This window comes from Dermacentor andersoni, chromosome 7, assembly GCF_023375885.2.
Source record: "Dermacentor andersoni chromosome 7, qqDerAnde1_hic_scaffold, whole genome shotgun sequence".
In the NCBI taxonomy this organism is placed as follows: domain Eukaryota; kingdom Metazoa; phylum Arthropoda; class Arachnida; order Ixodida; family Ixodidae; genus Dermacentor; species Dermacentor andersoni.
Window position 1 is genome coordinate 154,073,976 of NC_092820.1, and position 25,119 is coordinate 154,099,094.

General features: G+C 46.9%; 1 protein-coding gene across 1 annotated transcript in view; it reads right to left on the reverse strand.

The window, feature by feature from the left end:
* The window catches only part of LOC126533510 (neuroglobin-like), a 268,407-nt gene extending 247,770 nt beyond the window's left edge, over positions 1-20,637 (reverse strand). The window contains exon 1 of the mRNA XM_050180682.3: positions 17,701-20,637. The gene's annotated coding sequence lies outside the window, so the exon portion shown is untranslated. The remainder of the gene's footprint in view (positions 1-17,700) is intronic.
* Between the last annotated feature and the right edge of the window lie 4,482 nt (positions 20,638-25,119).

Below are 25,119 nucleotides of genomic sequence, written 5' to 3' on the forward strand. Positions count from 1 at the left end.
CGTTCCTTGTACGTATCCCCCCCTCCTCGCGGAGACACGGAAAACACATCTCGCCGTGGACACGGCGCTTTCATTATTCGACAGGCTTCTGCGTTGTTTATACCGCGCAGGGAATTGCGTATAAGGTTCTCGGTCCTGTAGGGGAAGGAGGAAGGGGGGGGGGGGGGGGGGGGGGAGGGCTGCATTGTGCAACGCGTGCTTCGGCATGCGACGTGCGCCAATATCGCGTGATGCCAAGTCGTAGTCGTCGAGCCTTATTCGCTCTCCTCCGCCAGTGGCTGCAATTTGCGGCGACAGCGTGGAAGCGTCGGCGCGCATGCTGGCCGCCATCTGTCCCATAGCCTGTTCGCTTGGCGCGAACAAATCTTGCGCCAATTTCCGGAGTACGGAGGAAGCACTTCGCCGCGCTCATTTGGGCAGGCCTTCCCCCTCTCGGCGTGGCAGTATATGCTGCAAGAGAGGCTTCGGCTGTCTTACGCAGTGCACCCTTCATTTGTGGTCGAGGAGAGCGACTCGCGAGCTATCGTAAGGGGTGAGCCCTGGCGTCGCCTAGACCGCCATCTTGTTTGGTACACGCAGCCTGCACGATAAAGGGCTGCGCTTTACCTCGATCCCCTTAGTTATATTGTAAAATATTGTACACCCTAATTCTTTATAAAGGGGCGTAAATTGTCTTACAGAGTACACAGCAGCACAGTGCAAACTTTGTGAACAAGGACGATAAAATGGCGTACGTGACTTGATATGAATGGGCAGGCAGGTAGGATTAAGGGGGGCCAAGGGGCACTCAAAATTACTTTCTTTATTTGCTTAGACGATTTGAATGAATCTGCGCAGTTAGTGTATTTTTGCTAGCTGATTTCAGAAATGCGATTATCTTTATGATATCTAAAACTCGGTTCTCTTTGTTTAGGGCCTAATTGGCTTATTGACAGCAACTTGCAGGGTAAAGTTCAGATCACGGAATCGATTATAAGCGTTCATAGTGTGTCGCAATGTATGCCGTAAACTATATCGTAAGATAGCCTATGTTACAGGCCATATTGAAGGGAAGTGATAGGTTGTCAAACTTAGTCGCAAAAATGCCCACCTTGTTAATCTAAAAGTCTCAACGTGGGCATCTTTTATGACTAAGTTTGTGACTTTATTTCGTGAACTAAACATTTTGGTTCTGTATAACTTGCATTATGCAATAATTTTATGTGTGTAAGCTACTCTCCCCTCCCCGCTTCCCTCCCCACTTTATGTAGTGCGCCTGGGCCTATAGGGTTGAAGAAGAAATAAATGCAATCTCAGCTAACCAGGACGCTAGCAGACTACCGATAGAGGACGAATTGATCGACGACTCGAAGCTGCAGAGACACTGAATACGGCCCATCTGAGTATTGTTTCTCTGGCATAAACGTAGCAGCAACAGCCCCATAAAATCTAATACCCCTAATTGAAACTGAACGTGTCGCAATCGAGTACTCGGGAATGGTTCATACAGAGCAGCCTGGCGAGTGTGTCCACTGAATTTTCAAAGCGAATTTTCAGAGCCCCGAGCGACGATTAACTGAAACCAGGTCGAGAAATATGAAAGGGATAAAAAAAACTGCTTTCAAAGCGTTGCAGTGGCTAAACACACATTCACAGAAAAAGAAAAGAAGAAAGAAAAAAGAAAAGTGTTCAATGCCGCTAAACGTTGGAGGGAGAGCTACATGCTGCATGGTAAAATGTCAGACGCAGGATCACACGGCACGAGTAATTGCTTCTTGGAGACAAACTCGGTGTTCCAGCTCATATTACCTCACGACTACGCATTCTAAAAGACGCTGTGTCACGTCGCGGCCACTATGGGCGGCGTACCAGGCTTTCCGTATTAAAGGGCAGTGCCTTCTGATTTTATTATTCTTTGGATCGATAGATAGATGATGGATGGATGGATGCTATGAGCGTCTCCTTTGAAACGGGGTGGTAGGTTCCGCCACCCAAGCTCTCGTTCTTCATTTTCCCCTTGTCCTGCCTCTTGATAAAAAAAAAAGAATACAAAGAATTCCCAGCGTCAAACTTTCTTAACCACTACTAGGAATTTTGTACGCCTTCGTTTTTTATGGTATCCCTACTTTTCTGCCAACAAATTTCCAATCACCTTTCGGTAATCTTTTTTGCGTACATGTTTACTTGATAGCGCAGCTATCTCTGAACGCAAGGGCTTTGAGGATACCAGAGGAGCCTAAACCGACAGCTTGGCAGATGTGTTCACATTCTGGTAAAACATTTTCCAACGTTTCCTTAGCTTTGCCGCAGCAAGCACATGCTTCTTCTTCCTTGGTGTGCCTCGCTTTTTAACTACGTGTTCTAAGGCACCCTGATCTCGCTTCGAGAAGCGCTTGTCCTTGCCACCTTCCTTGCCTTCTGTGTCCCCTCTTGCACTGGTTACATCCTCATCGAAAAGTAAAGAGCTTCCCTTCGAGTTATCGTAAATTGTTTCTTTGCTGATTTCGTTTTTACCTCTTAGGAAATTACTCATAGCAGGTTTCTTTCTTTATTGCCGCCACCCAGTAGATTGCCTCAGCCTCTCTGACACTGCGTTTGACGTTCTTTGTTGCCGTGTTGCTTACTATACTGGACGCAGACTTACTGGTGAGCTCCCTAGTTCTTTTCCTCCGCTGTGAGTCATGCTTTTCATGTACAAATACTCGAACACTCTCGCAACCCGTTTACGTTGTTTCATATTCCTCAGTCGTTTCTCGAAATCAATTTCTGCTCTGAGCCTCGCTCACTTCAAAACTTGTACAGCCCATATCACCCTGTACAGTTTCATTTGCTGCTGGCGAAGAGACGCCAAGTGGTGGTTACACGTCGGAGGTCCACATTAAGCTTGTCAGGAGGAGGGGGGGGGGAAGTAATGGCTGGCAATCGTGCCTATTTGTATCTCTACTCTCCCACCGAAAGCTATAGGGTGCAGCGTAACAACGGGAGTTTTCTATTGCGACAGAAGACGCAGCAACACGGTCGATCGACTGGCCGCCCCCAAGGCTGCAGTTAATGGCCGGGCCTGCCGCTTGTTCCGCGTGTAACTGCTCGCAGCTGACACCGATTGCTTTTCCTGTCAAATAAGTGCTTATTTCCTGCTTCTTATCGTGCGCTTGGTTCGGGCTTCGTTAATTAAGTTATTTTTCTCGCTCAGGTATTCAATGACCGATTGATTGAATTATTCCCATGGCTTTTAAAGCCACGAAGCAACCACGGGTTTTTGAGAGACGCCATAGCGGAGCATCCAGGTACAAGTTTGACTACGTCAGAAGAGCGATTTCTCTTATTTTCTTTCTAGTTGCTGCTGTATTTAATATTTTCTACGGAAAAAGGTAACACCTTACCGATTTCCGTTTCTTTGCTATATGTCCATAAATTCAACTTATTATTATTATTATTATTATTATTATTGCAACTGGGATAAAGCGGCCCCTGCAGAGCTCCGTGACGTGTGCTAGGAACAACATGCACCTCCACCGAAATTTTACGTACACGAAGTACGAGCGCTTACTATTTACCGATCGCACTCCAACAAGCTGTTTCCAATGCAGTTGTGTCCCCTCAATTCGCGTGTTGAAGTCGGTCAAAGACAATGTCTTCCTGGGTGAGTAGGCGATGGGAACAGGGTGCATGAACCGTGTGACTTATTGTGAGAATCGCGCTGGTTCCGCAACGTTTGTCTGACGTCAGTTAGAGGTTGAATCGCATCGCCTGCCAATACTTTGCCATCAGTTACCATCCTCCTCATCGTCATCACAGTCATCGCATACCCAGTGGCCCCCGAGGCTCATAGCCGGTGCCATCACAAGCCCAGTTCCGAATTCACAATGGCACTTACTCAGTGAAAAATACCCATTAATTACAGGGGAAAATACACTGTGTCACATACTCTGTGGAACAGACACAGTGGCACCTATGTTTAGACCATATTCAGACCGCGCCTCCTTCGGGATCAGCTCTCGAAATAGGCTAGAAGCATGTTAGAAACAGATGTACCCGACACGGAAAAGTGGTAGTAACTCGCCAAAGAAGAAACTGTCTTCAAAAAGAGGGGAACTAATAAGCCGGCGATAGAAGAAGCCGAGTATGAAGCAAAAAAAGAAAAAAAAGGTGAAAGGAATAAAATGTCCCTATACTGTGCATTAAGCGAGGAGGTTTGAGCTACGCAGAAGTGGAGAAGGAGAAGCGAAGTGGCGACATTTCAGCAAGCATGCAAAGTAAGCTTCGGTTATCACAGATTCCCCCATACGCGTAGGATCCGCCGACTTTTTTTTTTGCCTTCCGTTTCTTTCTTCTTTCCCTTGGTCCCTTGCTTCGTTCTATCTCTTTCCTTCTGCGCACCGAGGACCAAGAGAGCAGCGCTTCCCCGCAAGGCGCGTACGCTCGCCTCGCGGAGTTCGCTCGCTGTTTGCATCGGAAATCAATCGCGGGCGCTCCTCTTCGATTGGGGAAGGAGCCCCCGCAACAGAAAGATGGCAGCGGCGGTTCCGAAGGTTGGGCTGTGGAGAGGGTTGTAGTGGGCGAGGGACGCTTCCCTTCCCCATCTTTGTGGCAGGCCCACACAGCCATTAGTCCAGGTCGCGCGCGCGGAACGGCGTTTCTCTCCTTTTTCTTGGCTTTTCTTTTTTTGGGGGGCTAAGTTATATGCCTTGGCTATGTGCTATACGCAACCCTGCGTGCGTGTGCATTTTATGTGTGTTTCTACGCATGGTGCGTATTTGTGTGTATGTGTGTGTGCGTGTGCGCGCGCGCGTGTGTGTTTGAATTCGCGTGCGTGCGTGCGTGTGTGTGTGTGTATGTGTTCCGAGTTGTCGATGCACGCCGCGAGATCGTTCTTGCGGCTTCGCCGAGTGTTTGCTTTTGGTGCCTCGCGTGTCGCGTGCGCGATACGAGTTTTGGTTGCAGGTGAAAAAAAAAAAAATGAAAGAAAGAAGCAATAAACGGATCGTGTAGGACAGGCCAGCTATTTACGTGTCCCGTAGCCGGGTCTTCATATCACTTAGAGGATCGAAGCGGACGGTGGTAAAGAGAAAGGATGTGGAATACGTGGCACTATGTAACCGCTTTCGAAACGAGAGACGGGGCGACACCATTAGGTGGCATAGGAGAGCGCAAAACGTCGATAGAGGGTTTGGCGATACCGCACACGTTCCGCGAACTACGGCAAAAGATTGACAAAGCGCTGTCTTTTGCGTAAGAGGGCGTCCAGACATAAGACGTAACAGAAATTTATGGCGATCTTTTGCGTCATTGTAGAGCTGCTCATTTCCAGTGGCAGATACCCAGTAACCCGAACTGTTCTCAGAAACATTGTTTTTAGAAGCGGCGCACAACTCCTGCAAATACCCAGTAGTACAAGTCGACGTTAAAGAGTCCCTTCGAAGAGCGTATTCTGCTGCCCAGTTTCGCATCTACAGTGACCCATGTCCGCGTGAAAGATGTTCGTTGAAGAGCGGCACCTATGTACGCATAGCCACATAACCAGAGAGAAAGAGAGAATCAGGCTTTATTCGTATGCTGGAGATGTTAGCCTGGCTCTCGCTCAAGTTAGTCTGAGGGTTCATTTCGAGCCCTGTTCCTTTAGCGCAGCAGCCCGGCGCGATGCTAACGCATTAACCGGTGCTTATATATATATCTGCTGGTAGCATAGCGGCATGACGCTGCTGTCAGCTATTGAAGATGGCGGTTGTATTTCACACGTCCACCGCGTACGAGCAACGAAGTCTGGTTAGTTTTCTATGGAGGAAGGGACGAACGCCCATCGAAATCCACAGGGAAATGCAGCCTACATACGGGGAAAGGTGTCTCGCTTTGAGAGGTACGAGGCGGTGGTGCTGCCAGTTCACGAAAGGCCGTGAAGCCAAGACAGCAGTCCGACGGTGGCTCCACAGTCAGCCGGACGAATTCTGCCGCAGGGACATCTCAAATTTATTGCTGCGATGGGACAAATAAATGTCTGAAACGGTGTGGAGACTGGGGAAAAGTAGTGTAAGGTACGTCGCATAGCACGTATATTTGTAGTTATCCGTACGCATGTTACGGTGGCTTCTAAAAAAGAGGGGCAAATACTTTTTGTTGCGCCCTGTCATACATACATACATACAGACACACACACGCACACACACACACACACACACACACACACACACACACACACACACACACACACATATATATATATATATATATATATATATATATATATATATATATATATATATATATATATATATATATATGTATAGAGAGAGAGAGAGAGAGAGAGAGCGCTGCAATACGAAAGCGCATGAGCGCAGTCACGTGGTTTTATTTCGTACTTTGCGGGCTTTCTTTAAACGGCGAAAAAATTGGCGATGCATTGTGTACGTTGACACAAAAACAAAAACAAAATGAATCGGTCGTTTCTGAACGCCTCTACAGTGCAAACAAACGCAGTTGGCCATAAACGAAATATTAATTTTTTTTAAATAATTTATTTTAGTTGATGAACTAATTAAACGGAATATAAGAAATACTCTAAGGACTGCCACATGACGGCAAACCGTATGCCTTTGGCTTCATTTACCTGCGACTATTTATAACCACTTCTTTTTTTTTTTAGGTCCTTCGTTCAAGTTACGTAAAAACCCTTTATAACACATTATATGCGTGTGATTGCATATTTATTATGTCATATGTCTAGGTTGCGCGTACAAGGGTAACAGAGTTACGCATAAGTGTATACATGTAAAGCGCGACCTGTTCATGTGGTAAGTTTACCCATGCTATACGTGTGTGTAAACTTAAGAACTGTTGGCGCAACGTTCTTTTCTCTAGTCCTTGTTGAAAACGTTTGCATCGTTTGGTGCACATCTACACTCTAAAAAAAAGTTTACGCACCCTCTGGCTTGTATGTTGTTCCACAATAATCGCCATAGCCTTTCACGCATTTCCTTTCTTTGACGCTGCGAGCCCGGTACTTCCTAGTCAGGAACAGCTTGCGCGCTATCAGCTTTACACAGCGTTCTCGACAGGGAAGTAGCGAGCGCCGAGTTTTGAAGAGAGGGAACGCAAGCAAGACAGATGATTATTGTCGTGGGACAAGATAAGCCCCAAAGGGTGTAAACTTGTTTAAGAGTGTATCAATTAAACGGAGTTAGCACGGTGGCGTCTACGGGAGCCAAAATATCAGTGAACACAAATGATAGCAGTGTATACTATTATTATTATTATTATTATTATTATTATTATTATTATTATTATTACTATAAGTAACCGCAATTTTATTCTTGCCCCAACATCTCCCTTTTATGATATCCACAAAAGAAAAGAGGAAATGCACAAAAAGCAACAAGGGATACTCAAGCGCGTTAGCTCCCAGCGTTATTGGCGGCAATTAAAATTTTCATTTCGTCTCTCTTGCAGAAGCACCTTTCTGGGGGAAACGAAAGTAGTCACATCCCCGGAGGCTACAAACGCGACTCAACTCGGTAACGTCTTCTCAGACCACGGTGCGATTCATAAGTGTCGCGGTGAAAAACAAAAATAGCTCGTTACGCCTATGGCGCAAAAGATAAATACCGGTGGCATGGAATCCCGGCTTTTTTTTCTCTCTTTTTTTCAAAAGCGATGTTTTTCTTGGCGTACTTCTCCGGATTTTCGTGACCGTGGGTGCTGGGGCGTGGCTGTTCTGCTGCGGAATAAGGCCAACCAATCACAACGGAGGACCCGCGTGACGTCATTACCACTGGGTTCCTGGCACCACTATCAGATGGCGCTCACATCCGCCGTGGCGGCGGCGGCCGTCCGAGTAAAAGGAAAAAAAAATAACAACCAGGAAAACACAAACTCGTGTTTCGGTTCTTTATGTACTGACACAAAGCTTCGTAGTATGTAAATTCAAACTCGTTGGATCTGCCGCTTATTTTTTTTTTAATTCTTTCGACACTGCCGTTTTCAATACCGACGAGACAGACGAAGGACTCGCCCTGCCTCCCCCCCCCCCCGCTTGTTCCATAAGAAAAAGAAAAATCAAAATATATCTTCGAAAAAAGAAAAAAACAGAAGAGAAAGAAACAGCCCTAATCTATTTGATGTCACCGCTCTTTGCTTCGGTGGCGCCTGTCATAGGAAATATATATATTTTTTTCGTTGTTCTTTCAGCTTGATTTTGCACGCGGCAAAGATGTGCGGAAAGGCGGAGACGACGCAAGTAGGAAAAACACTAAAAATACGAAAAGTGTCACCGGGATCGAAAACCTTTTCCTTCTCCACGAGGCAGCAATGACTGAAGGTCGCGTAATGAGTCTGCGGCTTGGATCGATGCCTGGCGTTGAATTTTAGCGCTTGCGCGCAGCGGACCCGCAAGTGCCGATCGCGTAGCACACAACTTGAAAGGCAGAGACTGCGTGCAGCATATTCCTCCGCAACGCTAAGTAGTGCGGCCTAGAAGGAACTAGACCCAACTATATGGCGCAGCGTTCTCGTGAATGCCAGGAATATTTAGACTTGGGTCGTGATATAACGCATTAAGAAGCTCGCGAGAACCTCCGGTATACTGTGCGCAGTTAAGAGAGAACTCCAAAGCGGGCGCGCTTGTCAAACGTTGTTCAGAACTAAGCGGCGATGATTCAGAAATAACGTTAGCAAACGAAAAAGAAGAAAAACAAAGAAGGCTGAAGCAGACAACAAAATAGCAGACGTCAAGCCACTCCACCCATTGTTTGTTCGCTCTTGTTCTCACTGCCCTTCGGCGTGAAACGGTGACCTTCTATAGTTCAGCTTCTACAAAACCAGTTAAGTTGGCTCTGTTAGCTGCATAGCCAAACTGTATGCTCGAAAGCTGGAGGCTCGAAGTGCGTGGTCCTGGCGTCATCGACGTTATATTTAAGCCACACATAAAGACTGGCTGACGTTGAGTAGCAGTAAGGCTAAGTCGTCTTCAGATGTTGATCACTATATATATATATATATATATATATATATATATATATATATATGGGTTTATTTCAGAGGTCGCCACGCGGGACCCCACGTAACATATGCAGGAAAGAGACGACGAACCTTTTGGAAGCAAGACGTGTTTACTTCACGTTTTCGGCTATTGGACCAGCATTCTCCACGACTGACTGTACTCTGACGAAGGCTGGTCCAGCAGCTGAAAACGTTAAGTAAGCACCTCTTACTTCCAAGAGGTTCGTCGTGCCCTTCCTGTATGTTATATATATATATATATATATATATATATATATATATATATATATATATATATATATATATATATATATATATAGACAAAAGCTCTCAGCTTGTTTCTGACTGATCGCTTCGCTGTCGTGTGCTAGTCAGACCAAAAAGCAGCAACCAAATGCCTCAATGTACGTAACGATCTCAATTCTACTAAAATCGAAACTGGTTCGAAAAAAAACAAGGCCTACGAGATGGCGGACGCGCTATCTCGGAGGTCATAGAGAAATGTCGTAGTAAATTATTAAGTGAGCATGCTGTTGTGCTTGTCGCTATTTTTTTCCCTAACGTTCAGCGGTGTTTGTACCCTGACTTAATGCGACACACTGACAATTAAATAATGTCTTGAAAGTTCTGCTCTAGATGGAGATGGCGGACGTTTTATTTTTTACGGTATAGCACACTCTATAGTATATTTAAAGAAAGGGATTGCTGGAAGCTTATTTTGCGGAATTCCGCATAATTTGCGCGGGACTCGACACCTCGTCAAGCTATTTCATTTTGTCCGGGCCTCCTCTGCCGATCAGAGCGGGAATGAAGATTGATTGATTGATTGATTGATTGATTGATTGATTGATTGATTGATTGATTGATTGATTGATTGATTGATATATTGATTAACTCCGTTTCCAAGAGTTCTCGCACTTCCTGCGGAGCGCGTTCGCTCTTTCGATAAGGCCTTTTCCTTTGCTTGAATCGTAGTAAAATTAACATATTATATCAGCGCACACCAAATATAAAAGACGGAGTCAGATCTGGAACAAGCGGTTACTCCCTAAGAAGAAAAGAAAGTCACTAACACTCCATCCACGTTCCACGTTCCACGTTTAACCAGGGGTTGACCCAGACTCAACCTTCTTTCTTCTTTTTTTTGGGGGGGGGGGGGGGGGGGGGGGGCGCTTGCGAAGCTACACCCACTTTTTTGTTTTCTATGTGTGTGTGCGTTTTCATATTTCAATAATATAATTAAGATACAGTAACTTGCCTTTGTAAGTTAGATTTCAATTTAGGTTGCCGCGACTAGGCTACCAGAACTCGGAACTACCGATAACCGCTCCAACTGTCTTCGCAGAAGTTACAACCAAACAAGAGTATGAAACGCCACCATTAAACGGGAGAAACGAGTCTTTTTGTATGGGTATAGGCCCTAATAAAGAGCGTTGACTTTTTTTCAGCGAAACTTCGAGGGACCCACGCGCTTCAATAGGCACTGATATAGTTCTGGCACTGGAAGGGCCGCTGCTCGCCTTCGTTGGGGCACAACACAGCGAAAAAGGCCGATCGTCCCCCCCCCCCCCCCCTCCCCTTTCCGGATCCGGCCTCGCTTTCGACTGTGCGCTATTTCGGGTGCCATTTCATTGAGCAAGAATTACCAATTGGCGCCAATTTAGCGTGTCACTCCTGCCGCTACAACGCCGTGGCGTTCTGCGGCACGGCACGAGGTCGCGGGTTCGGATCCTAGCCATGACGGCCACATTTCGATGGGGGTGGAATGCAAGCACGCTTGTGCAGTCACGCGTAGGCGAAAACCCAAGCTGCACAAACATATTCCGGAACCCTATACTGTGGTATTACTCGTAGCCGAAGCGTTGCTTCGGGGGCGTTGAAAACTAAAACTTCAGTTTGTGGGATTTCCGTTCCATGACGATTCGCGCCCGCGTGGAGAGAGACCTGTCAGCAGCATCGCGCTCGTCAAGTGTCTGCTCTCTCTCTCTTTATATATATATATATATATATATATATATATATATATATATATATATATATATATATATATATATATATATATATATATATATTGTAAAGGGGGGTTTATTATTATTATTATTAACTCAGCACCAGGAGGTAGGGCGCAGCCAGCGAACGAACTGGGTACGTGCCACGCGATGGCAACGGGGCTTTTCAGCCTGCCGATCTCCTTCGTCACAATATATATATATATATATATATATATATATCATTCCTAAGCGGTAAATGACATGATGAGGTGTAAGCTTGGGCGAGTTTGTGATTCAATATCGACATTTGTGCACAGCGCAAAAGACGAGGACTTAACTCACGTATATAATTCTGGCGATTTCGCAAATCAGGATCAGTTGAAGTCAGCGCATGTGTTGTGTGTTCTTCCCTTCAGTCCTTTTGCGCTGTGCGCGCGTCAGTAAATGGCAGGGTGAGCGGTGTCAAAGCAAATAGTTGCATATACGGGTGATTATGATTAAGATTGTGGGGGATGAAATTGCACTATAAGGGTTCTATACGGTGCAGCGGCTGATACGATAGCGCCATTGAAGTCGACAAGCGACAAGCAAGGAAGCGTTCAGACATTAAAACGCCCTCCGCGGTTGAACGACGAGAAGCTCGTAGCGCTGTCGCTGTGCATGCAATTAACGAGACGACGCCAGGCTTACAACAGGGGCGGGGGAGCGTAGCGACATTCTTGTCGAAGCGCGAGACTTTGAGGCCACGTTATTGCCGAAGGGCAAAAAAATAAAATAAGAGACGAAGAGCCGAAGGAAGCGTACGAGGAGGGAGGGGGGGATATTAGTTCGTCGTGCCACCGTGCTAGCGACACGTGACGTTGTTCGCAGTTCGTGTCGTCTGACATACCATTGTGGATCCTTTCCTTTTTTTTCCTCTGCGCATAAAGATCTTCCGCATGCCAGTCCTAATTGACGATCGAGCAGACAGACGCCCTCGTACGACACTTCCCCCGGCGAGACTTTGTGTTTGCCGACATTAATAAGACGAGCTTCGACATTACCCATATAGGTGGCGCTCCTTTTTGTCTTTTTTTTTTTGAACGACGTCCTCAAGCCGCGGCGGCCGTGGTAGCTCCGCAGTCGTGAATGCTTGATCATCATACGAAGTCATGGTGACAGTGATACACATATATAAACAGGGTCTTTCACATAACTTGCACCAAGGATTTAAAAGAAGTGGTTAGCCACAGCTAAATGAAACCAACAGCGTATGGTTTGCCTTCATGCGGGGCTCCTTAGGGTATTGTATATTCCGCTTAATTAGTGAATTAACAAAGTCAGTTATGCAAGATTTTTAATATTCACTTTAGGTCCAAGTGCCTTTCGTTGCCTTGAACACAAACGACTGATCCAATTTTTCGTGGCAAAGCACATGCTGCGTGGAGACTTTTTTTTCTCCCACGTTTAAGAAAATCCCGCGCAACACGAAATAAAACCACGTGACTGCACTCGTGCGCTATCGTGTTGCAGCGCGTTCAACCACGCGTCGAGCCTGTCGCTTACTATCAGGGACGACGACGCTTCCTTTCCGTGTCCCACTGCCAATGACGATGCTGACGCACTGTGAAGCCGGTGCCCTATAGCGAGTATTCAGGTGACGTCACGCACGCCACACTGTAGTCCTATTCACAGCTTCCACCGTGCTGCTGGAGATAAGCGGATTGAGATTACACGCAGGCTTTCACCGTTCTCGCTGTACTGTACAGTATGGCGACCTTGATGACGTCAGTGCATACCCCGTATAGAGCCGCAGCAGCTCACTTCGCCACGGTCCGCGCGCGCGCTCGGTTCTGACGCACGAAGCAGGGTTGAAGGGCGCACGAGCCACTGCATTCTAGCACGCCAGTGCACAGCCCGGGTGAGGAGCTGCATACATGTTCCTCGAGATGAGCGGTGCACTTGCTGGCACGCAATCGAAGAAGCATGCGCTATTTTTGAAATGTTTCGTCCGCTCGCTACATAGTGTCTGCGTTATGGAGCTAACGTTGGCGGGCGAGGTTTCAGCGCTGGTTACCCGTACTCGTTACTGGCTGGCCGACGCTAACCCCTGTAGACGTCGCTGTACTGCACGGATTTTGCCGGGAAGGGGCCGTATAGTTGGCAGGGAGCTGGGCGTGCCGACAAAAGAGCTGTGGTTTCGGGCAGAGCTCAGCGCCAGCCTTTTATATTTAGTTTCAAGGTTGCAGAGTCACGGTTAGGGCGCGAAACGCGCAAAACGGAAAGGCACGTGTTTCAAGCGAACAGGCCAAGACCCGCCGCCGGAAAACGAGGCTAGAACACTGTGCTCATGTGTGTACGTGTGTGCGTGCATGTGTGTGCCTGTGTGCATGCGCGTGTGCGTGCGTATGTGTGCATTTTGTTGTTTTCTCTCCTCTTTGCACTTCTGTTCGTTCTTGCGGAACGCTTAGCGTTACCGTTACGGCCATCGTCTCGCAGTTATGGGGCCTCGCAAACGCGAACCTTTGCATTCAAAGTTCACCGTTAAAAGGGATGCCTTTAACGTTTACTGCGCACTTACAGATGACATGTCGCGACCGTTTGAAGCCCGATGGCAAGCATCGGAATCGACATGACATTTGGGGACTCGTTTATGGGGACCGACATAAAACAAAACTAATTAAATCTAAGTTAACTGCTACAACATATACGCGAGAGTAACCTGTGCGTTTAATTTCACACATCCTCACATGTCGTACGGCGAAGCCGGATAAAACAAATATTAGAATCGCTGAAGGGATCGTGTTATATACACGTATATATATATATATATATATATATATATATATATATATATATATATATACTGGTCTTATACGTGAGCCGTATTTGGCAAATATAGAAAAAGAAAGGACAATAACGGGCCATTATGGCCATAATCAGCCAATAATGCAGGAGTCCGTCCAGGAGATCAGCAATGGCTAATCAACGTTAGGCGAAGTCAAGCAAGAATCGGGGAATATCGAGAGAGATAGGCGAATGTCGGTGGAGGTCGAACAAGATCGAACAAATTCAGCATGACAAGGCCAAAGGCCAGTACAGCGTATGAGTGTACTGTCCGAAAGGACAACTGTCGGCTTCCACACGGTCAGACCATATGCGAAATACACGATTCTGTTGAGGACCGGCTTGGGGGGTCTGGATGCGTGGCTCGCGAATTTCAAGCGCGTTGCGGTGATGTGCCATGAATGCAAATGGAACTCGCGCGATGTACTACTTCTTGTCACGAGCACTATTCAGACCAAGATTAGTATGATACACGCATTGATTCGTCGTCAGTTCCTTTCCATATTCAGCTAGTCTAAAAAAAATGTTTCTGTCACATCACGCGTACGTTAAGGGCTGCAGGCTCTCCTGAGGACTGTGTGGTGTCCACCTGTGAGAAATATTGTCAAGGCGATTAAGAACGAGGGAAGTGCGAGACAGCACGCACCTTTCTCCTGCATGTGTGAATAAAGCTGTCATCCCACACCTGCACATAAATTTTCGCATGGTCCCGAGGAGCTTACCGGGTCTTTATGCAGTTCACCTTGTGCTTTGAGCTCCAAAGCGCGTCAGTATAAGTTTGTGCTCTGCAGTACAGCGAAAAGTGGGAAATGATGCCCCCGATCCACGGAGTGGGTGAAACACGCGAAACGCTATTCCAAGTATGCAGAGGGGCCTGGGCCATCCTACGCCGCTGTCATGAGGGAAGCGATATGCAGGTCAGACGAGCAGGTGCTTGAATGAGCGTTTCGCTAAGCACGCATGCGCAAGAAAAAACAAAAGAAAGAAAAGGAGTAATTTAGTGCATCTGGCCGCGCATTGCCGCTTGTGTCGGCGCTATAGCCAAAGCTGCGGAAAACCTCGGTGTTCCGATGTTTGTCACGAATAAGCACCTGCTCGCATTATATCGATTATTGATCAGGCCTAAAATATCATTAAAGGTGATGCATGCGAGCAGAAGCCAGGCTTCTCACGTGTTGCTGCCGAAGGAATAGTAGCTTCGCTGGATGAGATGAGATTTTCTGTCGTCTTGCTGCCTTTTTTTTTCCCCGTGGATTTTACTTGTGTTTATTGCTTACGTTTACTTTTGTGATGTTGGCGATGTCCTGCGTATATACTCGTACACGTGATAATAAAGTTTAGTCGAAAGTCAGCGCCTCTTTTATAGTCCTTTCTTTTCCCCTGTGTACGTGTCTCTCTTGCCCTATTTATCCACAAGTAGGTCTTATCCCTTTAACTTGGTGGCCCCGGGGAACATGACTAGACGATGTCGTACTGTATTTTTTTTTGTTCACGTAACTTTCCTGTTTACTACCGTACAAGGAATGCCATTTTACAAGCGGCCCCTTGTTGCTAGAGCACAAAGCGGAGAAACCTTGAAACCAATGAAGTCGGCCAACAAGAACATAAAATAACAGAACGCCATTCGAAGTTTCCAAAACACGCTTCACATTTTGAACAGCGGTACATTCGATTTGCAAAGGTCATGAAACAGGACATGCACCTTGTCTCTAAACACTGTACGACTGGCATGATCATATAACGCAGCCGAAAAGCTCTGCTACATAGCACTGTGATCCACGAAAAACATTCCTCTAACTAACTCGGTTGTAGTCAACTCTCGCAAAGCCGGCGGAGACAGCCTTGAAGATATTGACCAGGTTAAGCCAGGGCGCCAGCGCTGCGCTTAAAGATGCGAGTCCTCTCACCTGAAGCAAACACACGAGAATGTCGCGTAACCTTCAATTTTGCGACACGTCGAGTTCGTTAACTCAGTGGGGCAACGTGGCCTTGGGTTTCGCTTGTCGCGCGCATCTTTAACTGGCCTTCAGTCAGGCTCAAACGTCGTTGCCCTGATGTCAATCAGCAACAGAAAAGAAGGGGAAACAAAGTACGACAAACTGCTGGTTTCCAAAACGAGCCACTACACGTGGGTGTGTGCGCGTATTCGAGAATGAAAATTGCATATTCCACTTTCGAATTGAGCGCCACAACCTAAATATGCTAATGAACATAACGCATACTTTTCTTGCTCAAATATTAGATAGCGGCGTAATACACTGGGTAAATACTAGAAAGAAAAGGAGAATTCGTTGGAGAAAACGCAGAGAAGGTCGGCCTTAAGTAACAGTCTTTGAGCCTGGTGCTATTTTCAGAGGAAGGAGGAGGAGGAAAACAGGAACAAGAGCGGTGGCGATGAAGATAGACAGGAGGATGCAACTGCAGTAAAACCTCGTTATAACGAATTGGTATATAATAAAATAAGGGATACAAACAAGTAAAATTTTCCTGTAAATCCCGGTAGAGATTTACAACTCAGTGCACGCGATCATATATATAACGAAGTAATTTTGGCTCCCTCGTTAACTTCGTTATAACGAGATTTCAGAGTATATACAAGTTCTTGTCCGAAGGGCCCGTGCGCCGAATTGAACGTAAGCCTGCGTCACTGCCAACTCCTAACAGCTACGACGGCTCGATTCGTTCATATTACATTTACTTACATATAGCCCAGTAATGCTTTTTAATTGAACGGCCGGTTGTTAACTCGCGCCAACGATGATATGAACGCCTGCCGTTCAGAATCATATCGAGGACAAGCAGGCACTATGCGCTTCGATGCCTCAGGCACATTGCACAACTCCCAATGTGGCAAGTCCGCGCGTCGGATGCGATGCAAATGTTGTCGCTTAAAGGCAACGCCGAGGGCACATAGCAACGAGCATTTGAGCCTCCTTGCGATATAAAATGGTTCATGCTTGCGTTCCATCAACCGCTTCAAGTGAATCTTGGGAGTCTCTATGGAAAGGACACGCGGTGGTGCTTCACAAATTCCTCATTCACGAGTTATTCGAGCATGCGGTTAACCGGAGGATCACGTGAGGTGGTTGGATGCCCTTGCCATCCTGCTCCTCCAAGTCACTTCTGAACAGAAGACACTACGATCGATAAGAAAATATCTGAAATATTACAAATTCATGAACCCAAACTGCAGAACAAGAAACAGAGATGAAAAGAAGAAATGGTGGACGATGAAAAAAATACTTCGTCGCACTTAAGCGCAGGGTTTAATAAAAACAAACTGTAAAGGTGAAACGAACCCACTCTGTCGGGACTTAGAAAGCAGCTAGGTCACGCGTAAGAAGAAAATTTAGCAAGAAAGAAATTACAAGCAGCTGAAATATATTTACGAGAACTTGAACGAACTCGCAAGTGTTGAAGTCTCATTAGGAGCATTCAAGGAAACAAGTGGGGTCCTTATCTTCTAACGATCCATGTCATGCACCCCCTTCTCCTTTTTTTTTTCTTCTTGAGTTCTCAAATGTCATTGCTCCGGACGAAACTGCGCCGCCGTTATCACGGAGTTCGGCGACGCATGATGAGAAAAGAGAATAATGAAGATTGAAGTAGATTCTGACAAATACAGTCAAATATATTATATATATATATATATATATATATATATATATATATATATATATATATATATATATATATGACTGTGTATCCTTTTTTGCGAAGATTCGTTGTTTATTTCAAAAAGCAGACATATATTTTGCGTACTACGATTCGACATATACGAATATACGAAGCCGATATTTATCGAACATCGGTATTCGATTCGAAAAGTTTGCCTGTTCGAACGGCCTCGGGGCAAAAGCGAAAAAAAAAAAGAAAAAGAGGAACCCGAAGAGGGCATGTCACGGGGACTCACCTTGTTCGAGAATTCTGGGTTAATCCGACATCGTACAGTGCAGGAGTGTGGAAGCTGTGAAATGCGCACTTGGGGCCAACTTCTTCAGGGTTGGACACAACCTCCGTTCGCTGACGATTCGCCGCGGCAAACCAACTTGCTTCTTTTTTTCTTTCTCTGGAGCACGCACACACACAAACACACACACGGGCGCGCACACTGTGACGTAAGTAGAAACACTGTGACGTACGTAGCAACACTGAGACGCAAGCGCCGAGAAAGGGCTGAGGCCACACTATGTAGGAGAAACAGGCCTAATACTTCGGCACACTTCAGCACAGAAACCGGGGCGCCTTTGTTCGCCCACGACAAACGTTCATTCACCGCGCTGAGAAGTACAATACACTTTTCGCGAAGCTGCCGCGTTGACGAGAAAGACAACGTTGTCGACTGCGTGCAGTGAGAGGCCCGAAGAGCTGCGACAGCTGTTGCGGCTCTTCGTAAGAAAAACAAACACCGCGGAGCTCACTCAACAGGTCCAGCACATCCGCAGATGGGGGCCAGCGGCCGATGGCACGCTTCGAAGAGGGCTGAAGACTTCGAACGAGGACGATTCAGGCAAGGCCAGACGAAACGCACGAATTCTGGGCAATGCCGCAACGTTTGGATGGTCGACAAATCGTCTCTTTATCGCTCTCTCGTTCGTCTTTATTTTTACTCGTTTACTTATCTTTTTCAAACTGTCTTGTGAAGCACAGATTTGCACCAAGGAAACGACGCGAGAATACCTCTCAAGAGAGGAGGGCTTTATTTCCCAGTTCGTCGAACCAGTGGGCCGCCCAGTCGCTGTCCGAATTAAGGGATCAACTTCGCGTGCCCTAATACGACCGAGGCCAAGATATCGCGGGCTCACACCTTGTTTACTTCCTCGTTTCTTAGTGCCCGAATCTTACTTCCGGATGGCGCAAGCGAGAAGCCGAGAAACGGCTTCAGGTATTTTTTTCGCCCCTTCAGTGGGACTATACAACGCGGGAGGAGCGAGAAAAATGTGATATTGCCGGTCTACTGCGTTTAACTGAATATGAAAGATAGATAAATACCAGACACGGAACGGCCTGTGGTAATTGCAAGCAAAAGACGCCGCTGAAAAAGGAAAAAAGTAAACTAGCGCTTACGTGGTTAGAAAAAGAGAAATGCGGCGAGGGTAGCGTGTACAGATTACTGATCACAAAAGCGCGCTTCGCTGAACGTTACGGAAAAAGCACGCCACATTTGCGGCGAATCAAGGCCTCTCTCCGGTAGAAGGAGTGAACGCAGAAGCAAAAGGAGCTAAAGAACAAATCCCACTCTTCAGGTTTTAATCCCTTTGGTCGCCGGGGTTGAAGATCGCTGAAAAAGTGAAGCGAGGGCCGGCTTTTGTTGCTGCAACCGGCGACATTACAGAATAAATCTCGCTTCGCTGAACAACCACTTCGCTACACAAGCTATACTAAATGAAAAGTCCAGCAACGAAATTATTAAGAGTGAATGACTTTTCCCGGCGAGCAAAAGAAGTGTTACAGATTACAGGGTTGTGAAAGGCAGAAGAAGCAGCAAGAAGGGATTAGCGTTAAATTTGATTCCCTCTGAAAGACCTCGACAAAGCAAGCTACAAGGGTTATGCCACGAATGCATAAAATGTTTAAAAGGAAAATGTGCAAAGGAGTGGAAACAGAAACGAAGCCCAGTGGCTAAAACTGACAGCGTAGGTTTACGAAAGACGTGCGAAGAAAAGAAGGAGAGAGGCGATCGAAAAAAAGAAGAAAGAGATCGAAAGAAGGAATACAGACAGAGAAAGGAGAGACGACGAAAAACCGGGTTTTCTTGAACCGCCTAGAGATCCATTGACCAAGAGCTTCTTAGCGAGGTGATGAAAAGACGCAAGAATGAAATAAAGACGCAAAGCGAGAAAGAAGCTAGGCCGAAGGAACGACCGAGCAATCACGGATGCGGGTCAACCTGTCTGCAGCAGCGACCGAGCGACAAGTCGTCTGCTGCCAGTCGCCGAATGACCTTCGTTTCTCGCGCGTGGTGTTTCGCGGTGAAAACAGCCCCCTTTCAGCAAAATACGAGCATTCGCAGCATCGAAATCTCCCGTGTGATCGCTTCAGCCAACAGGACCTCTGTCAGTGAAGAGCTCTGGGGCTGCTGAGAGCTGGAGACGTTAAAAACACGAGGCCCGAGACGCACTTCATCACGAACCCCTGTATATCTTCTCTGGATCAACACTTCTTCGCACTGCGCTCAAACTGCTCAACTCTGAGCCGCCTCATCAACGCCTCGTTCGACAGCGATATGTTCGATTGCACTTAGGTTTCGAGGCCACCAAGTGGCTACAATTTCGAGGCCAGAAGTCTCAGCCGAGCTGCGCAAAGTTGCAACACAACTCCACGAATATATAAAGAAATGGTTCAGTTAGAAAACGCGGCCGAAAGTAGAAAAAAAAAGTGTGCTTGAAAGACGTCCGTTCCAAACACTTCCACCAGGCGTGACAGCCCTACGGCTCACAGGGCACAACGCGCCTCGTCGAAGGAGAGATTTCTCTCCTCAAAAGACTCCGCGCGGTTGCGGCGAGCTTCTCTACCAACGCACAGCACCGGTAAGTTTAACCAACAACACAATCGCGCACTTCACCGGTGTATGCACAGGAACTAGTGTGTAGCGCACCCGTGAGGTGAACAACGAAAAAAGCGCACTCACAGAAACACACACGCACAGACACAAGCCGCGAGATTAGAAAGGCGGCGAGCCACCAAGTAGCACGACCAGGGACGTTCGTCCTGCGCAGGCAGCACGGGAGCCGGTGCAGCTGTAGACGTCTATAAGACGACTTCGGCGCGACGAACCTCTCCCTGCGAGGGGTAAGCTTGACGGGCGCGCGCGCTCGCGCTCGACTTCGCCGCCGACGACGACGAATTGGCGGTCGCTGGCTGCCGCTCTCCGCCGTTTGAGGGCCCGTGGGCGCGCAGCGTGATACGCAGGGGAGAAGGTGGCGGGCTCTTCTCTCTTTGTAACCGGTGGGAGCTCGCCGGTGGCGGCGCGGCGGGCGCAGCGGCGTTGTGAGAGCCCTCCCGAAGAAGCGTTCCGGTGTCAGGTAGAAAAACGCGCGCGCAGGCGGCCTCCTTCCGCAGCCGTTCCCTCGCTCGCCGGGCTACAAAGCAGGCTTAACGGGGCCCGGCGACCGAGAGAAGCGGGCCGGCGAACGCCTTTCCGTTCGAAGTTCGGGCTCTCCCTGGCGGCTCTGACGCGAAACATGGCGCGCTCGTCAGACCCCGGATTGGCCGGGCGGCAAGCTGCCCTCGAGGTGGCCCGGAGTCCGAAAAGCAGCAATACTGCTTTGCGACAGAATGACTGCGGCTTTTTGACACAGACTTCTGGAGGGGGAAGGAACCCCGGTTTTTGAATGAGCAGCAACTGCTGTTGTGTTGTGACACTACTGCCAGTATGCAATGCTGGTACTAGTATCATCGTAGTAGTAGTAGTAGCAGTAGTAATAGTAGTAGCAGTAGTAGTAGTATAAGTAGTAGTAGTAGTAGTTGTAGTAGTAGTAGTAGTACAGTCCGTGTAACACTATGATCTCCGCATAGTCTGTGGTACTTGCTGGAAATCCTAATTGCAAGCTATGTGCCCAGTCTGGAGCTCTTAGCTGGTTGTCCAGTGCCAACGCTCACTCACCCGTTTTACATGAACTATTCAGGATGGCCCAGGAAATTACATGGGAGGGAAGCACACTGATGTTTCAGTGGGTATCACGACACTTTGGCAGCTAATGATCTGGCGGCTTCATAGCACAGCCTTGACTCCGCTGACGAAACCTCATGCACATTCGATGACGCTCGACTGCTTATTACCTACAGCGCTTGCACCCCGAAGCAACGTGTCTTCATGGGATCGTGCCCCACGCCAATCTCTGGCTGGTTTTAACCCGCTGCAGGAAATCTCTAATGCTCATGTTACGCGTGAGCTGCATCAATGAATAGTGCATCGCATTCCCCGGCAAAGTCGCACGCCGAGCCCTTCGTGCTATGCTTGAAGACACAATAGTGCAATACGAATGAGCCCTTGATGTTCGGACGGCCAATTTTCAGCACTGTGTGTGCTCTTGAGCAAGTTCCAGCAACTTATTCTTGCTCGAACTACGCTCAATGGCTTCATATTTCCGAAAAGTAGCGCTTCAACTCGGCAAGGGGCTCACAAATCTGTACTAGAAGTCCTCTAAATCACAAGACTAGACTCTCGTCTCTAGCGCTCGTACTCTGCGGGCAACGTTACGTGTTCTGGTGTGCTTTTCTCTTCTTTATCGCTCTCTTTATATCCTTCCTTTTCTCTCTCGCATATTTTTGTCCTCTTCAAGCGGGTGGGCGTGGTGTATGTTTCAGAAGACAATTGCTAGCCCGCTTCTCTTTTCCTCTGTCAGGAGCTCAGTGTACGTTGACACGATTAATAATAACTAACCGTGAACTTTTGACGCCTTTCTATACGCCAGAGGCAGTGTAGGCAGGAGAGACCTGAGCTTGCTCTCGTGAGCCCTTTCATTGGAAGTTTTATTCAAGGAGCCTTTAGCTTTCTGTTTTTATTTCGCGAATCAAACATTTCTGTTTCACACATTTGATTAATATCCTCACGTTTTCTGTGTATGCATTGTAGAAATTCAGAGCACTGAGCACGTTATTAGTGAGATAGTTAACGAAGTAAGATTCGAAACCATTTTGCGTACGTCGGTTTCGTTATCCAAGTGTTCATGAATGTCGCATTGCAGTGTCATATACTGCATGCTTAGTCGTTAATGGAATAGGAAGGACAGACATTTTTTCTCTATATGTTAGCTGGTGTGTGAAATGATGTGCCCAAAAAAGTTACGGCGGAACTGATCTCACGAAGACTGTTGACAGTAATGTGGTTAGCATTTAACCAATGTGGCAAGATGCCGTATTTCTGAACGCAGGTTTATTTACCATTTGTGGTGGTCATCCTGGGACTCGTTGTTAACGGTTCTAATGCAACCTACACCGGTATCCGGCGCATACGAAATGCAAGGTTAGTTTTACCAAGTGTCAATGCTTGGCGTGATTGTCACGCAGGAAATTAACGTAGAGGGTGAGCAGCTTGGCCTTCTAGGAGCACTTGACTGGGACGTCAAAGACTCTGCAAAGTCTGTTTTGCACTAGTTAACTGTCAGAAAGAAGCACACTTCCTCTTGAACTTAATTGGAAGCACAACCTATAAACCTCAACTGAACATTTCTGCGCGAAGACTGCTTTAACTCGGAAAAGGGCCGCAAAATATGTGACGTTACACTCTGACGTCTGCTAGGCTACGGTCAAATAGGGTCAAATACCGGAAGCCGTGACTCGATTTTTGAAATACCACATTTACTATTTCTACCATGCGCAGATGCTTGGCAGGTTATGTAGGATGGCAATGCAAAGGTTCAGGGCCTACGCTCCTCAAAAGGAAGATTTTAAGCTAGAAAGATTTGTAAGAGAAAATTGCAAAGAATCCGACAATGCTGGAAATAATATTAACTAAGGTGACCGGACAACGATGAATAACACTATGAAGGAAAAGCTTGCGAATTTAGCTCCAGCAGCTTAAAATTTCAGAAGCAGCTGATGTGACGTCACATATTTTGGCAACATCTGCCAGACGCTAGGCAATCGCGAATAAATAACGGAGGCTTGTATGTTTTGTTAACCAGGGACTGAACCAGAGCTAGGCGGTGTGTGCAGGATCGTCATCCGCGTTCATATACATGGATAACTTCTTTCGATTCTTCAAAGGCTGCCAAGTGCGAACAGCATTCGTGTAGGGTCGTGGTTAGAAGTTTGACGTTGATGAAACTCTTCATTTTTGGGATATGTTAACAACGATTCTCTTTACTACCACATTTTTAAAGCGAAGCCTTCTTTGTAAAACTTCCAGGTTTTCGCTGACCATTGTTATTGTTGCTGCTGCTGCTGTAGCAGCGGTGGCAGCAACAGCAATAGCAACGACAATGGTCGGCGAAAGCGTCGAAATTTTGCAAAGGCTTTGCTTTGAAAATGCGGGAATAAAGAGAATCGTTGTTAACATATGCCACATATTAGCATCTTCATCACCTGCTGCTGCCGTTTTCCGCTTGCTGCTGCTACTGCTGTTGCTGCTACTTGCTGCTACTTGCTGCTGTTTACTGCTGCTGCTTGCTGTTGCTTGCTGTTGTTTGATGTTGCTTGCTGTTGCTTGCTGTTGCTTGCTGTTGCTTGCTGCTGTTGTTAACATTGCCTTCTTTGCGCACACTCTTCTCTCGCGCCGAAGCCAAGTATTGCTTTGAGATGTTTGGCGCCTGCGTCACGCCTCGTAGCACGCGCGAAAGCACCTCCGCGCGTAAGCGCACGTGCACGCTTGTCAGTTTCCAGCATTAGGCCACACATGCGGGAATGAAACTGCTAGGCGGACATTACCACCGTTTCATTTTTTGCAAAGTACTTGTCTCCGCGTGCCCCTCTCATCACCTTTATTTGCTCGACAAACATCACCTTCTTCCTCTTGACGTCACGGCATCGACGTCAAGCGATGTGCGTTCGCATATGAATTGCTTTTCGCATTTCAGCGCAGCCTGAGATCGCTGTAGTGCATGAACATAAGCATAACATGACATTAAAGTGTGGATCTGTGCAGCAAACGAACATAAACATAGCATGCGATTACAATTTCTACAGGCGTTGCGCTTAGTTTTACAACATTTAATTACCTACTTCACGAAAGCTTCGATACATATATATTACGGCGTATGCGTTGGATTTGCATAATTTTTGTGATTTGCTAATAATCTGTTATTTTACTTTAGAACAGGGAGAAGTGGAGCAGACGAGGTACTCTACATTCCCGAGCACAAGCGAATTTTAAGATAACAAATAAGGACATTGCCCCATTAAACAAGCTGTAACCTATCTTATGAACTTGCTGATGTTCCTCTGCGAAGAGGGACCGATCGAAACAGGAGGAGTCCCTGTAAATACCTGACGCCACGTCTTGACGCACGCCAGACGAGAAGCGGTCGAATAAGGCCATGTAGTGGAAGCTAGGCTTTAACCCTTAAGTTTCGCACATATTATTATTAGTAGAAGTTTCTTAAACCATCAGCACTGCTACAGCCATTCGAGAAAGCAACGCGGATGCTCAACTGTTCGGACTTACTTTAGGGCTAACATGTAATTAGCCCATACGTTCGTAGCGCCTCCTCTCTATAGAGGATAGCGCTGTGATAGTTGTTTCGTATAGCACATGCCTCTCGTCCCTTGGGTTCAAAGGCTCTGGCGAGGCAGCAGTGCTCTTAGAAAATTTTAGCATCTTACATATTTTGTACATTGCATCATTTTTCCCAATGCATTCTAGTGTTCATAGTACACGTCATTAATCATT